Below are 16,612 nucleotides of genomic sequence, written 5' to 3'. Positions count from 1 at the left end.
ATACCCAGCAGGCTTCCACTGTGTTGGTTTGGCAAGGACACTGCCCTGTGCTTTGCAGGACTCAAAGACAGTTTTCCCCTCTTATTGTTTTGTCTCTCAGCACTCTGACCAGAGACTCCAGAGCCCCTGTGATATCATTCTATTAGACTCTACAAGACAGGATCAGAGGACATCCTGTCTGCACAGTTGTCAAGCACACGCCACCAGCCTGTGGGCTTGCCTATCTCTCTCGGGGGCTAGAAGCTCAAACTTCAATGTCCTATAAATGGCAACAGATCATGAAGCAAAACCAATGCACCCCTCTCACTGTGGTTCTTCTAAGAGAAGGAAATCCTTTGATAGCCAAAGGGGAGCCCTTGATTCTAATCTCTGCAGTGGCCAAATCCCAGGGTGGTGGAGTCTCCTCGGCTTGATGCTATGGAGACAGAAGATCTGACCAGAGAGGAAGCGTGATTGAGGACTGATCTCGCCTCTCTTTTTCCCTCGCTTCTCCGAGAGAGAATTCAGACTGGAAAACATTGACTTAGTATTTACAACACTGGTTTAATGAAGGCTCTTGGAGACAACTGAGGTAGCTGTGACTCCAAAGCTCTCCGATAAAAAGGGGAGACCCTTGACCATTGTTTCAAGTTGTTTTCTGGAAACTTCCAGAACAGTCAGGCAATAATTTCGTTGCAAAATCCAGGAAAAGCTAGAGAGAGTGATCTCTAGAAAAACAGGACTCATTCTGTGTAAAAGCAGGAATGAGATGACCAAGAACATGGAGATTACAATTGGAAAGGAGCTTATAGATGAATTTTACAGATGAGGAAACCAAGACTAAGAGACGGAGTATGTTTCCCCATATCACAGCCAGTCAGAGGCAGACATGAGTTAGTAACAATCTGGCAGCTAGTGCTTACCTAGGGCTTACCATGTTTCAGGCATTCAGGGCTTCACGTGGACCTTGAGCACATCATTTAACTTCTCTGAGCCTCAGTTTCCCCATATGGAAAATAAGTGTTTACCTCAACTGTATAGGATCATTGTAAGGATTAAATGAGCTCTCCTTGGGTGGATCTTAGAATGTAAGTGCAGTCCGTGTTAGTTCTTACTACAACTATTATCATGAAAATGAGGATTGCTATCACCCTCTTAGGTTGGCAGGTGGGAGGAGTGAAGGAGCTGTTGTCACTAGAAGAAGGGCAAATGAAGACTGTGGCTATTTACAAGATAAAGGCAATGCCCTCACCAGCCAAAATATGTGTGGTTAACACTTCTGGCAAGAAAGCAGCTGTGACCCTCCACAGGAGGGCACCAATGTCATCTGCCAAGAAATAGGACTCAAGCCACTATAGGCTGAGAAGTGCCTCCTGCCCACAGGAGAGCTGGAGGGCAGCCAAGGAGATGGTGGTGAGGACAGCCAGGCCTGACCTGGGGACAGGAGCTCAGGAAGGAAGGGACAACAACGACTGAGGGGAGGACAGGCAAGGATGAGGCAGCTGCTGATGGCCTCAGCCCACAGGGACAGAAGGTTCCCACAGGACTGAAGATAAGGGTCTCATTGGTGCCGGGTGTGAAAAAGATGGCCAAGGGATGACTGGGTGGACTGGATTTCGGCTCAGGTCATGATCTTAGGGTGGGATCCAGCCCCACACTTAGCAGGGAATCTGCTGGAGACTATCTCCCCCTCTCCCTCTGCCCTGACCCTGCTCATGCATTCTCTCCCACTCCCTCTCCCTCAAATAAATAAATCAATCTTAAAAAAAAAAAAAAAGGCAGCCAAGAACATGAGCTTTAAAGAAAATTCAGGCAATTGATATGGGAGTTTATCTTTGTCTATGAATTTAAACTCTGTTACCTCATTTATTAAAGCATTTCCTCACCATACCTTCCAGCAGATTTAGTTAGCTAGTTAGTATTTACTGGGGAGGTGGGGAGGGGGAGAGAGAGAATCTCAAGCAGACTTCCCAAAACCCTGAGATCCTGATCTAAGCTGAAATAAAGAGCTGGATGCTTAACTGACTGAGCCACTCAGGCACCCCCCAGATTTTTTTTTTTTAATATATCAGCTTCAGCAGCCCACTTTGGGATCCATCCAGGCTCTTAAACCAGGTAAATAGTGGGTGAGGGTTACGGGCATGAGCACAAGCAAGCAGGGTCTAAAGCATTCTGCATCTATGCAGAATGGGAGCCCCAGGTTCCAGGGTAGGCCCCCATTTCAGTCTTCAGTTCAAAGAGGACGCTCTAGGAAGGGGTCAGCAAGCCCCTTGTGCCAGAGTTCTGTCCTAGACACTGTGCTGCACACCCACCAAGTCCCCTGGTCGTCCGGCAGGGACCGGCAGCCAGTGGATTGCCAGGCCAGCAGCAGAGACCGGGATAGCCTGGGCGGGGCCCTGGGCAGCCCCCTGCTCTGCACCCAGCCTGCAGGGCCACATCAGGGACGTTTTAAGATAAAAAGCACCGGGGTCTTGAGGGGTTTCCTTCACCCCCCCCCCCACGTGCTTATGTTTCTGGGCATCTGCGTAGCAACAAAAGCCTGGGTGTCCACAAGGAGCAGCCCCTGATGTCTATCAGCCAGGGTCCGGGCTTTAGGTCTTTTCAGAACCTGACGGATGCGGGCTGGTGTGGGGTGCTATATTTACTGGAGGCTCTTAGTACATGAAAGTGGATATTTCCCAATAGGCTGGAAACCATCAGACTTGGGAAGATAAATACAAGCAGCTTGCTCTGTAATAGCTTCAGGGAGCAGGTTCCTGTTGTCTTCCGCCTCTCCCTTGCTCGCCCCTCCCCTTGCTTCCTATCTGGTCTTTCCGGGATGCTCTCATCCACTCCTATGCCTTAAGCCATTCTCTGCAGATACGACCCCCAAGTACCTGTTTCCAGCTCCTCTTCTTTCCCGACCTTGATTCCACATGTCTAAACGTCTCCTAAGCATCTCCCCTCAAATGTGGCACCAGCTTCTCACACTTGGTCCAGAGCTAAATTCTCTGAAGCCTGCCTCTCCTCCAGAGCCACCTTCCTCTGTAAGAACTCTCCTCCAGGCTCTGGAGCTGAGAGCTTAAATCTCTCCCCATCCTGGCCCTGACATCCCTCAAGCCTCCCAATTTGCTGATTCACCCTGACAAAAGCTGTCTTCCTTCTGTCCTCTCCTTTGTGTTCCCATCATCACCACCAGGTCCCTAATTGTGGCTGTCATCACTTCTTCCCAGGCGATTGCCACAGGACCCAGTCTCCCAGCCTCGACTACTTGCCCCATCCCAGACCTTTCCAGGCTCTGCTGCCAGATTAATCATCCAAAAGATCATGTGTAATGGTCACCCCTTCAGTGGTGGTGACGGGGTGGGGGAGACTGTCTTCCAGTGACTGTCTCTGGAATAAAATGCTAATTGCTTGGGTGCAGAGGGGCAAGGAGGGGTACAGAATGAGTTTTCTGTCCTGAGCCAACTCGGATTGGTGGATGCATGAAGAATTGCACACATAGTGAGACAAGGAGCTCTAAGGCAGTATCCAGAGTTAATGGAAGAGATTCCCACAATCAGAGTGGGTCATGTCTTTCACAATCACTGAAAGAGGATACCCATGCCTCCAATGGGCCACTTCCAGGCCTGCCAGCATTTGACCCACTATCATCATCTTTTTACCATTAGAGCTCTCCAGTTTCTTGCTAAAAAAGCAGAACACCACCCTGTATCTGACACCCTTTATCTACCCACCAACCTCTGTGCTTTATTCATGCACACAACCTGTCAATCCAACCTATTACTCCATGTGAAAATTCCATCTCCTCCCTAAAAAGGTCCTGATTTTCCCCGAGCTGAATAGTATCTCCCTTAAATCTCTTAATCTGTAGTCTCTCTAGAATATCACACCCTCCTTTCCATAAGCACCTGGACAACAGAAGCCAGGTGGCTTGTCCAGTATTTTGCATCCGGTAGACAAAGATTTGTTAAATGAATAAATGGATATTCAAATGTGATATGTGTCCCTAATAATGACACTGTCCATCACTTATTTTTCAATTAGGTGAATAATGCAAGTATCACAATTGAATTATTGGCTAATTACTAGTAATCAAAGCTATACCAGAAACGCAAGCTGAGTTCTGACTTACCTGCCCTTCCCTTTATTCTAAAACCCAGGGAACTTTATCATGGAGCATCCCAGTCCCTCCTCTTGCCAGGCTCCCCAAGAGGCACATGTGTGGAGGATAATTGAACCTCTCCAGGGCTCATGCTCTACTGAGGCAGACAGAGAAGCCTTGGAGAATTGTCTTGGCAGCGTGATGCCATTTGGGGAATTTATGCTGATTTTATCGCAGATGGCACGTTGTTTCAGTTTGCCTCCTACGAGCTCATGCTCATTGTTCTCTCTTGAGTTTCCAAAGGCTCAAAAATTAGTTGATTCAGAGCGCCCCCAAATTAAAAGGAAAAAATACATAACCTGAGTAAATAGACTAAGAGGATGGTGGTGGATTTGGATCCTTGAGCACTGATTTAAGAATGGGTCACCTGTGTATGAGACCAGAGTGGGTAGAGGCCAATCCCCTCACCTGACTGAGCATCGAGGTCTACTGGGGAGATTTTTCTTCCAAAAATATGGGGAACTTCCCCATCTGATGAGATCCTACTTTAGTTGGTCTAGGATGAGGATTTATAATATACATTTTAGAAAAATCTTTCTGGGCAATTCTGGTGTGGAGATACATTTGGAAGCCAACAGTATAGAGGAAGAAAAGTGTGGAGAATGGGACCCAGCACTGCACTTGCCACCTGGCCTCAGAGCTTGCGCATGAGGCTGTCTGCTGGTCCTGCAGGACTGGGTCAGGTCTCCTCTGGGCAGTGGCTCACCAATTAAGTGTGCTAGGAGCATCACCAGGAGTGATGCTAATCTACTTGCTAAACAAGTAGATTCCCAGGGCCAGTCCCCCTCATTCTGAGGCAGTAGGTTTTGGGGATCCAGGAATTTGCTTGTCTAACCAACCCTCCATGGGAACCTAATGAAAGTGAGCTGAGAACCACATGGAGGGATTCCATCTCTATATTTGGGTCTAAGCCAAATGACTCATGCTAGCTCTGTGAGCCTTGAGGGATGGCCCCAAGTGGGCCCATCCTACATGATGAGCCTTCATTCTGAGATGTATCAGAATTTCTTTGCCTAAAGGGAAAATGACTTGGACCAGCAGCTAGTCTCCTTGACACTCGCGTCAACAGACCTCCCCACAGAGGTAGTGATGACAGGTTGTGGGGCGTAAATCATGCCATTTCCCCCTCACTCAAGGCCTAGATCAACATTCTACCCCCACATGGCCTGCTCTCTGTACCACTAAAAGCGGCTTACTCTGAACTCCTAGAATGATCTCTCTTCTGAGAGACTTTGAAATACCCTTAATAATGATGAGTATTCACCCAGCAAATCTCGGGCATCACTTGAGGCAAAGCCTGGCCTGACATGCCCAGCTGCTCTGTCATGGCTCACGCTGACCCATGCCTGCTGTGAACCTACAGTCACCGAGTCCTCGTCACCACAGGCAACTAATATGCTATGAGCCCTCATCTCAAGAGGCTCAAAGGGTCTCACAAAAGAGGCAAGGAAGCCACCAGGGGGGTTGCTGCAGGATCTGCTAACATGTAGATATACACGGTATTATGAGTGCTGAGGGAGCATCATGTGACCAGTGTCAGAACCACCTCATGCTTCCACCTCCCACCCTGGACAAATGAGGGGTCTTGGGCCCCATCTCCTCTCACTATGAGGTGACACTGACTTAAACCCCTTCATACAACTCTGAGCTCCCATCCTCTGTCCAGGTGGGGCTCACAGTAGCCCTTTGAAGGCAGCCTCTGTCCCTCTGTTGTCTATGTTGGTGTAGCACAGTGGGTGATAACCAGGCCCTTCAAACCAGGTAACCTAGGTTCAATCGCAGCTCTGTGCTTTAGGGACAGTATGATCTCAGGGTGTTAGTCAACTTGCCTGTACCTTGATTTCCTTCTCAAAAGTGGGAAAAAGTTACTTCACATTGGTGAGAAAAATACAAATGGGATAATACACATACTATCATCATTTTTCTAAGTAAACTCTATCCCCATCATGGGGCTCAAACTCACAACCCCAAGATCAAAAGTTGTATGCTCTATTGACTGAGCCAGCCAGGTGCCCCAGCACTACCATCATTTTAGAAGGCCAACTTATGACTCTAATGGTGGGAATTCTAGACCTGAGGGAGAGAAGAGCTAGCCTAAGGCAGGATGCTGAGAAAGCAGGAAGCTTGTGGCTCACCTGGCATACCAAAGTGTAGGGCCCTACTTTTCTGTCTAGGCCTGTAGAGCCACAATCCCAGCAGCAGGAGTGGGAACAAGAGCGCTCCCTTCTGTGAGAGCCATGACAAATCTCACCTGTGGTGCTTTCCTGAGCCCCTTCACCAATCCTGAGGGGTGAGGAGCTCCTGTAAATATAAGACCCACTCCACCTGCAGCTCCAAGGCCTTCCAGCAGGCCTCACTAATCTTGAAGCACTAGAGACCAGAGCCCCTCTCCACCAGGGTTTACAAACCTTCCTCACAGGTGACTACCAGGCCCTCATTGTGTGCTACATGAACAGTCTGCAGACCCCAGAGGTGGGCAGTCAGGGATTGCAGGGGAGAGGCTACCAACAGGACTGATGGTGTGGATGATGGACGCCTGGCTAGGAGACAGCACTAGGCAGCATGATGAGGGTGTGCTGGTGAGTATCGCACAGCTCCACCCCTTCTAAACATCTACCCCATTTGTAACCAGCTTCTTTGCATGTGTGTGTGCAGGTGTATGTCTTAGCTGCTGCTGTGTAACAAAACATCCCAATATCCAGTGGCATTGAGTATTGGTTACAAGCCTATGTGTTGGCTGGGAAGTCTCCAGCCTCAGCTGGGCTTACTCACACACTGGTAGTCAGCTGAAGGCAAAGTAAGAAGCTCCCCTTGTCTTGGCTGGGCTCTCACAGGTGTCTGGGAGTCAGCAGGTTGTAAGATGGTCTATGCTGTCCTTGACCTGGGACAATTAGCCATCTTCCCATATGGCCTCTGTTCTGCTGACAGAGAACATCATCATCCTGGGCTTGTCCTCTAGGGGACGGGGCTCTGAGAGAGAGAAGGACAGAGGGAAAGAGAGTAGAAATGTTCAAGGCTTCCTGAGGTGCAGGCCCTGAACTGGCACACCATCACTCTGCCACGTTCCAGTAGTCAAAGGGAGCCTCAGGAGTAGCCTAGATTCCAGAGCAGGAGAACTAGATTCCATCTCTTCAAGGAGAAAGCTCCAAAGCCACATTGTGGGGTTTTTTAAGTCGATATAGGGAGGGGAAGAATTGGGGTCATCCTTGCCAACAATCTACTCCCAAGATTCAGTGCTGGAGACAATTTTTTTAAAGCTACATGGACTCACTATTGCCAATATTAGAATGAATCTCTAATTATGACAATGACTGGTGAGTGAGTGACTTGTGGTCCCTGCCTCAGCCCTGGATTTAAGCACACAGTTCCATACCCACCCTTGTACAGTTCAGGATTCCAGTCACAACGTCCTAGCTGCTACATTTCTCTGTCATGGAATTCCATCGTGATCCAGGGCTTTCCCAAGGCCAGCAGGGTGAAGCAAGGTCAGCAGGACTGCGGGCCAGGCATTGTAACCCAACTCCAGAGATGCCCCCAACCGCACAGGAGCCTGGCAGCATCAGGGCTCTTTCCTGGGGCTTCGTACTCCCAGAAGTTGCTGAGCCTGGAGAATACATACACAGTGATGTCCTTTCCGAAAACAAGTGGCTCCAATGAGACCAGCCAGGGAACATAGGACATAAATATGGATTGTACCTGGGAACATGATCCTAGCGCTCATCCCAGGAGAGAAGCCGAGCTGCAAAGCCAGGCCCGCAGGTCAGGGAACAGAGAGTCTGTGGGAGAACCCTCTAGAGGCTTCCACACTCTCTGCCCCTCCCTTAGCTATAGAACCAGGGACCGGGTGGCTCAGTGGTTTAGCATGATCCTGGAGACCTGGGATCAAGTCCCACGTCGGGCTCCCTGCATGGAGCCTGCTTCTCCCTCTGCCTGTGTCTCTGCCTCTCTCTCTCTCTCTCTGTCTCTCTCTCTGTCTCTCATGAATAAATACATAAAATCTTAAAAAAAAAGAACCACAGACTGTAGTTGCATGGTTTTTAATTTGCACTCTCTGTGTCTCCCTGTCAAATGGTTGCTTCCATATTCCAGTTTAAGACTTAAATGTCCCATGTTCCCCATGTGATCAGAGTACCAGATGCCTCCGTCGAAAAGATGTGACTGCTCTGGTGCACAAAATGGAAAGCTCGGGGAACCTGTGGCCCCTGACCCCTCCCCTAGGCTTGTAAACTGCCTCTTCTCCTCACCCGCCGCACCCAGCCCAGCGCCGCTCTTGCTACTGGCCTCTAAGAGAAGCTGGCAAGGGGCACATCTCTCTTGATTTTGTACTTCATGGGTAGCCTGAGAGCATCCTTAGGGTCAGTGCCGCTTTGAGTCAAGGCAGCTTATCCTTCTCTTTTCTAAAAAAGCCAGCAGAGGGAGCAGCCTCAGAGCTTTGTTTTTATTTTTAACATCTGTCTCCTGCATATGGACACATAATCCCCTCACCCCTCACATTACTGCGATCAATTTGTTCTTTTTGGAAAAAAAGATTGTGGCAAAAAAAAAAAAAATCCCAAATACTAAATAATTAATTCAAGGACATCTTCCAAGAAAAATACAAGAATTCAAAGGAGTAATCTTCCACTTGAATGGTTTGGGCCTCTATTAATTATAACTTCCTATTCATTGTGATTAATGATTGCAAGGATGACATTTAGAACAGAAAGTTGGGAAAGAATAACAAGGGGAAACTTGTCTTTGTGATAAGATCTGACTTTAAAATAGTCTTTCCCAGAGGAAGTGACAGGACTTCATTTCTGGATCCTTTTAAAACTAGTCCTCGCAAAGCCCAGGAGAACATGCTAGAAAGTGCAATTATCCTCTAGGGACAGATCAGAAATGCCCTAAAAGGTTCCTTACCTCTCTGCTTTCTGACATGATCGACAGCTGACAATGGTATGACAACAGCAACTGCAAATACAGACCAAATAAGGAGAGAAGTTTGTTGTATTTTTAAAATAAATTATTGTAACCAGCTTAACAAGTTGATAGAAGAAAATCATCAGTGAGCATTTAAAACTTGGCAGTTTCATGCTGGGAAGATGTTCCTCCATGCTTTTATTTGGATTTTCTTTTTCTCCATGGGCTCAGTTAGCACATCATTTGGATCACCTGCTAAACCCAATACTGAATGTGCCCCATACCTCAGATGACAGCCTATAATTTAGAAGGGAATCCTCTGGAGACACGATTGTCAGGATCTATTAGAACAGGCAACAGTTCCACGGTGCCTTATCCAAGGAGGTGTGGAATTGCTGGGGACTCAGTGCCATTGACACTGAGATGCACCAGATCTACGTGGTATTCGATGGCAAACGTTGCAAATGAGCAACGGTATAAGTTCCCCAAATCCCAACAGCTCCAACATCTTCCCTGTTTCTCAGCAGGGCTCCCAGTCTTTGCCTGGTTTCTGAGGGTCCCTCACCTTACTGCAGGCTGCTGGTGAGCCAACACTCCCCAAGGGACCCCTTGAGGCTGCACACCCCAGCACTGCCCCCACCAGCTCCTCCTCAGTGACTTAGGCACCACAGCCACCCAGTAAGAAATGGAGCTGGGGCTTGTGGAGACAGGACCAGCATTCAGCACCCCTTTTCATGTGGACACCGCTCACCCATTGCGCTCCAGGCCGCAAAGACAGTACTTAGGACTGCTCAGAATGAGTACCCATCAAGCTATAGCTTTTTCCACTCACACACCTGCAGCCGTTTTACCTTTGACACACTCTAGTCACTGAATACTCAATCCATTGGATGTGAAAAGAGCTTTCCCTCACCACATGCTGGGTACCATACATTTTGGGCCACCTGTCAAACCTGCCATAAAACATATCACAATTCCCAAGGCCCAGACAGTAGAGTCATCATCCCCACCCTCAGTAGATTTCCACTAAGGGGTTCTGTGGTCATCTCCTGGTTGAAGTCGACCCTAACCGTCAGACCTGGCTTTCTGTCTGTGCACTTGAGTGCATGTGTGTGTGTGTGTGTGTGTGTGTGTGTGTGTGTGGTGATGATGATGATGGTAAAGGGGTGGGAACAAGAAGAGCCCTCTCAGGACCCTGATCTCTTCTCTCTCAAGAGTCTCTGCCTCTAAATAACTAGGTAAATTCAGTTAGAGGAAATTCTACTAAGCTCCAAATTCAAACAAGTATGTGTAGAATAACTTACAGAGAGATTAACTTGCATTGGTCTTGCTTCAGTAGGAGTAAAAAATAAGGGGCATTTTTACCTCTCCCATCCCAAGAGGCCTTTTATCGGGCAGTTGGGCTCCCTAGTTAGGGGGAGTTTCCCAGGTTGTAAATGCCCAGGAGATAGCCATGCCTGTGCATGTGGGCACACATTGCCTCCTCTCCCCATAGAAGTACTTGGTTTGGAAGATGAAGCCAATTAAGACAGGGGGAACAGCCTATCCCAGGGAGAAATGAGTGATTTCTTCAAGGCCAAAGGGAAGGAAAGGATGAGAGTATCCACTCTGGCCCTCACTGCTACACAACACCCAGAGGTGTCAGGATCTCTCTCTGAAGAAGTGCCATCGCGTAGGTGCCCAGGGGATGGGTGTCAGGCCTGGCAGCTTGGGAGCCTCAACCAAGGTCCTACTTGATCCGGAAGCAGTGGGCCACCTTGTTCCTCTAGCCCTTTCCTCAGCAGTGACACTAAGAGTGTGGAGACCAGAGGCCCTGCAGAGGATCAAGCTCTGCTGGGGTCCTCTGAGAGTTCCACAAGATCCCAAGGGAGCCATTAGACTAATCTGTAACCAATCTTGACTTTTTATCACTGGTAAGTGGAAGCTCAGAGGCAGATATGATTTCCTTCAAAATAAATAAAGCAATGTGACAGTCATTATCCCTGAATGTGGTGGAGAAATGAGGAGAGATGTGATATTTCACTTCACCCACCCATGGAAACCTGAGAACAGCCAGCATGTCCTATCACTGGTGACATAGGGCCAGCTCCTACAACTGATTATTTACAACCCAGTCCTGTGTGGCAGATGAAAATCAGACTCTATCCTCTTGAACCTCTCAGCCTTCCCCCCTTCTTCTCTCCCTCTTGCCCATGTGGGTGGTCCTAGGGGGTGGGTGGGTAGCTGGAGACACTCTGGCGCATTAAAGAGATGGGGGGCATTCTGGCTTTAGTCCTTCCCCTCATCCTTCCAGCCATGTCCCAGCCACAGAGAGCTATCAGTGGGTGTTGTAAGTGATGAACTAGCCAGTTTTTTCTCTTTCCATCCTTAAAACCTAAGCTGAGCCTATGCCTGTGGCCCCCAGAGATCTGATCCACATAAGCCCCCACTTTGCTTTCTCACACCTCCTATTCCCACCCAGAGCCCTTCACTGGAATGTCTAGGCTGCATTAATTTATGGTTTTTCTTATGCCAGTAAATACAAACATTTCTAGATATTTTTGATAGAGTTCATCAATTTATTAATTGTCTATATGTTCTAGAAGGGCAAGAACCATGCCTTCTATCCCACTGACATCTCCAGCTGATGCCACATCAAAAGCAGGTCTCCATCTCTAAAACCCACGCCATCTATGTGCACTGAAATGGCCTCCACGCCAAGAAGATGGACTCTGGAGCCTAGAACTAACCCCTCACTGCCTACCTGGCCCTTCATTCCCTTTGCCTTTCCTGCTTAAAATCGAGGTTATGCCATTCCCTCGTTCAGGGTTGAGAGGAGTGCAGGAAATCTAAAGTGCCTTAAATCAGTATTTTGTGGACAGAACCAAATTCAAGAGTGGAAGCAGCCAACCAGTTTGAGTCTATTAAGGCCCGACTTGCTTGGTTTGGTGCTGTAAGTAAACAGTTTTCTCAGCTGGGATGGATTTATGGCCCTGCCAGGGACTTGCACAGGAAACTGGACAAGCCTCTGAATCCATTTCTGCTTCAGAGATCCCCCCGCCCCCCGGGCCAAACCCTTCTTCTAAAGGAGAGATTATCCACTTTGCCCCCAAACCACAGGCATCCTCTGAAGCCAGGCGGCTCCTTCCCCTTTGACTCAATTCTCAGCCTGGAATTTCTTGCCAACCCATTTTTTTGAAATGCTATGTGCTAAAAGGAAGGAGAGAGTGAGCCTAAAAAGACACCACACTTGACAGAGACATGGCACTTCAGACGCATCCCAGGGAAGACACAGGCTAGGACCCCAGTCTCTAGCAAAGTTGTCTGCTTTCTACAAACTAAGTCAGCCCTCCTTTCCTTGTCCCACTGGTCAAGATAAAGGAAGAGAAAAGCCATCAATTAAACAAAAGAAAAAAAAAAGAGAGAGAGAGAAAGAAATAGATGAGAGAGAAAGTCCCCCCACAGTCAGATTTCTCGTTGCCCTAGCCTGAGCCTCGTGTGTATAGGACCCGCGGCTGTTGCTGTCTGTCTGTCCTGCTCCTTGCAATCTCCCCCTGCAGCCTGCTCTCCTGGGTGACTTCCTTCCAGGAGATTGCTCACCACCAGAGCCGTGCATTGCTGGGGCGTCTTCATGAGGGTGCCACAGGTTCTCGGGGCCCAACCCCCCTGGGTGAAGCCAGAGGCCTTCCCCAGCAGGTTGAGTGCCTGTCACTTTTCTGCCACATCTGTTGCCACTTCATGGTTTCTGTCCTGCATTTCCCATTCCTTACATTCAGGGCTCAATCTGTTCCAGCTGTATTCCCTCCACCGGTCTGTGTGGTTAGAGCATTTGGTCTACCAGAGTGTGGGACCACCCCGCTCCCCGTTCTAGGGCATTTCCCCTGCTTGTGCGGTGAGTGAGTGGCTCAGTGTATCCTACGCCAGGGCCTTTCCGTCAGGCACAGAGCAGGTTCCTGTGCCCATTCCTGTAGACACAGGGATTGGTTCACTCCGGGATAACCTGGTGTGGGAAGAGGGCGGGCGGGGGATCATTCTCTTTCTGCATTGTGAGAACTAAGGATCTTGCAAGCCGGAAGCTCCGAGGAGGAGTGGGTTGTGAGGTAGGGGATATTTGCCACATGCAGAGAGAGCCACACTGAGAATAGAACCAAGCCTGAGGAAGGGGGAGGAGAGGGTCAGAGAAAAAGTGGGATCCTGAAGATACCGTTTGAGTATCTAAAGTGAGAGCCTCTCCTGGACATTCTGGTTCCACGAGCCAACACATCTCTTACACTGAAGCAAACTGAAGATGCGATTGTGTCACTTGCGACCACAGTCTCACTAATTAATGCATCTTCAGACTCCAGGCCCATGGAGTCATTTCTCTATTTTTCAAGAGTCTTAGTTGCAAGTAACAGGAACTCAACTCGTTAACTTATGCCCAAAAGGGGAGAAAATACTAAACTGCAAGAAGGAACATGAGTGGGTACATCTGGCCTTAGGGACAACAGCACTGGAACTTTCTCTCTTAGATGACCACTTCTGCTTGTCTGCATATCCACCAAGGCCCCCTGGCTGCCTGAATTCTGGACCTAGGCCCTTACAGCCTCACGAAGAGAGAAAAGTCCTGGGAAAGGACTCTGATGGCCCTGCCTTATGTCTGACCCCAGACCCATGCCTGTAGCCAGGGAGGAGGGGCAGTGGTCAGCTGAGAGAGGAAGTCTGTCACTAGAGGAAACTGGGAAAGGTACAGGTAGTAAAAACACCACCCCAACTTCCACCTTCAGGAGTACTAAAACCTCTCCCTAAAGCACTCCTGCTAAAGCCCCTTCAGATACCAAGCACCTGGCAGTCAGCTTGGCCCGGGCTGCTGACTCACGCTGGTCATTTCATTAACCTGGCAATCAAGCTCCCCTACAATTTGTGTGATTGGATTTTTGGACAGCACTTAGCATATTAAGGTAGGGTATTGCTTTATATTTCAAAATCTTAAAAATGATTATTCGCAGCTTAATTTTCTTTCTCTGTTACTTGGCAGTATTTATAAAGAGAAGACGAGACAGTGCGTCCTCAGGCCTCTGTCTCCTGCTGAGCCATGCACAGTAAGCCAGCAGCCTGGAGAGCCACAGCCTGTGCCCACCCATCCTCAAAGACCTGGTTCCACTGTCCACCTTGATGGTTTCCCCTCCTTCGGCCTTCAGAATAGAGACGTGAAGGTGTGTGGATGTGTGTGCACACAGGTGGACAGTACGGTGTGCATGTTGCTGGATAAGGAAAGGTGGAAAGACAGGAAAGGGCTGGTAGATCAAGGCAGATAGTAGGGAAAAGATGCACAGAGTCCCTCGTCCTCACTGTGTACACTGAACTATTCGTCACAGGCTGACAAGAGCTGGGAATGTGGTGGAAGGCTCTTATTTGTAAATATCACTCAGATTTTCAGACAGATTTTTTAAGGGCGGGAGATGGAGTCCAGAGTTTATAGACTTTGCTAGCAACCTATTTGTCTCCCTCAATCCAAAGCTTTTAGGCAAGACTACCAAAAAATCTTCCAATGAGTTTTAGACATTCTTGCCAATATTTTATAACAAAGAACCTGGCTAGAGTATTGAAATGTTGGGCACACTTCTTTAAAGGGAACACGGAAATTGTAATGGATCAGAGCTGAAATACATATTTCAGAGAGGCTAACGTAAGACCACTGAAAAAATTATTTGTAATTACTATATTCTTTAGTGAATTAATCTATTAACAGTACTGAAATAAAATTTCAGTCCCTCAGGTCACCTGTGATAATATTTAGTAACTGCCAGTATTCCAGATAGTAATTAAGTCTTTTGATAAATCATGTGTTCGTTCACTTAGCTGGCCTTCTACCTTAAAACATGTATATCTCCTCGTCATTAAAGTGTCTCCATTATTTATAAGGACTTTTTATGGATCCAAGTGTATTGAAAACAATATAACAACCAAACTTCAAATAGGTTCTCCTTCCAATCACAAACTATTTTAAAGACTTTTCTTAACAATATCCAAGTCTTTATATCAGCCAATTATTCCTGTTGATATGAATCACATTCCAATTTGCTCTTGATAATAGCTGCTGATATAAAAAGAAAGCCAGATCATTTTAGTAAAAAATACATAAACATTTTGTGACTCGTGTATGCAGCCTGTTGGCATACCTGCAATAACCAGAAGTGGACACCAGAGGGAGGTAGACAGAGAGGGTGAGAAGGAAGGGGGAAAAGTTGGGATATCTAGATGTTGACTTTGAATGAATAATGTATTTTGGTTTGACCCCTTTGATGCTCATTTACTGGAGACCAAACCCAGGAACCTAATTAGAAATATGATCTGTGACTCACATAACATACATTCACTTCGTTTGGAAAGAGATCTGAGCATAGCAGGCTTGTCTCTGAAAAAAGAAAGCCCCTTCTCACGCTCCCTCTCCCCATTCTTCTCCCCAGCCAATACTTGCGTAATGCATTCCAGTTTCCAAAATGATTTCATATACATTATCTTATTTGGGAGTCAATGTGGTGTAGCAGAAATAAAATTAGACTTGAGTCAGGGAATGTGAATTGTAGAGTCTGGGCTCTTCCACTAGAATGCGGTGACCTTGGGCGAGGTACTTCATCTGTCTGGGCAGCAGCGTCCGCATATGTAACATGCCAGTGTGAGAACAGATCAGCTCTAAGGTTCTTTCGATTCTAAAACTCTATAATTTTATGATACAGCCTGTGTAAGAGAGAAAGAACATAAAAGTGTGTGTGTGAGTGTGTGAGAGTGTGTGTGTGGGGGGGGGGGCTATGAATGTGTGTGTCCTGACTTACACAGGAATTCTTTCAAATAAAAACATTATTCTCCCTTCACTGAAAACATTTTCTCCTTCTGCCTCGGAGGAGTAACGCAAACACCACGGAACTCCCAAGTAGTGAAACAGTCCCTCCGGGACTCGGCAAGTACCGAGACTGGGTTACAAACCTAATGTGTATATGAAATGTTTCCATCAACTTATAAAATAAAATTCCAATAAAAGCAGTGGCTTTTCATTATTATTTAGATTTAGATCATCTCCTGCAGTGTTGAAAAGCCAAAGGCAACCTCCTGAGTTTAGTAGGATCTCGGAATGAAATGGAAACTGAACGTATGGAGGGAAACAGATGCATTAAGCCTCATGGTCTTACCTAAAAGGCGATTCTTGTTCTTTGTTTTTTGTGTTTCTTTAAGCCCAGCAAATAGTGCAAATGCTAAAAGCTCATTCGAATTTTAAAGAATTCTCAACCTGCTGATCAATTTGAACTTTTAGAATTTCTGAATCATTTTTGGTCTCAAGTCAGTCTCTACTGTGTCATTTTCATTAAATTAACACAAAGCAATTCTCATCCCCAGCCTGGAAGAAATCCTTTAACTCTCTTGTCTGGGGGTGTGCAGATGCCTGCCTTGCTTCTCATCCGTGTCTGTAGCTTTCAGTTCCCAAACTTCTAGCTCAAGGGAAAAATAACAGAGACAGACTCTAGGAAAGCCAGGAGCATGGGTCCAGGAGGCCCACCCAGGGATGGGAGGGGCTCCGTTTCATGGACCATCAGGTCAAGGCTTGGACAGGAAGCCAGAGAGCCCAGGCTGGAA

General features: G+C 47.5%; 1 long non-coding RNA gene across 1 annotated transcript in view; it reads right to left on the bottom strand.

Moving 5' to 3' along the window:
- Positions 1-953, bottom strand: part of LOC140599229 (uncharacterized) — a 44,029-nt gene extending 43,076 nt beyond the window's left edge. Inside the window, exon 1 of the long non-coding RNA XR_012001914.1 lies at positions 914-953. This is a non-coding gene — a long non-coding RNA (uncharacterized lncRNA). The remainder of the gene's footprint in view (positions 1-913) is intronic.
- Between the last annotated feature and the right edge of the window lie 15,659 nt (positions 954-16,612).

The sequence above is a fragment of the Vulpes vulpes genome, chromosome 6 (genome assembly GCF_048418805.1).
Source record: "Vulpes vulpes isolate BD-2025 chromosome 6, VulVul3, whole genome shotgun sequence".
Lineage (NCBI taxonomy): Eukaryota > Metazoa > Chordata > Mammalia > Carnivora > Canidae > Vulpes > Vulpes vulpes.
Note: the sequence above shows the minus strand (reverse complement) of the source record. Positions and strands in the feature narration are given on the sequence as shown.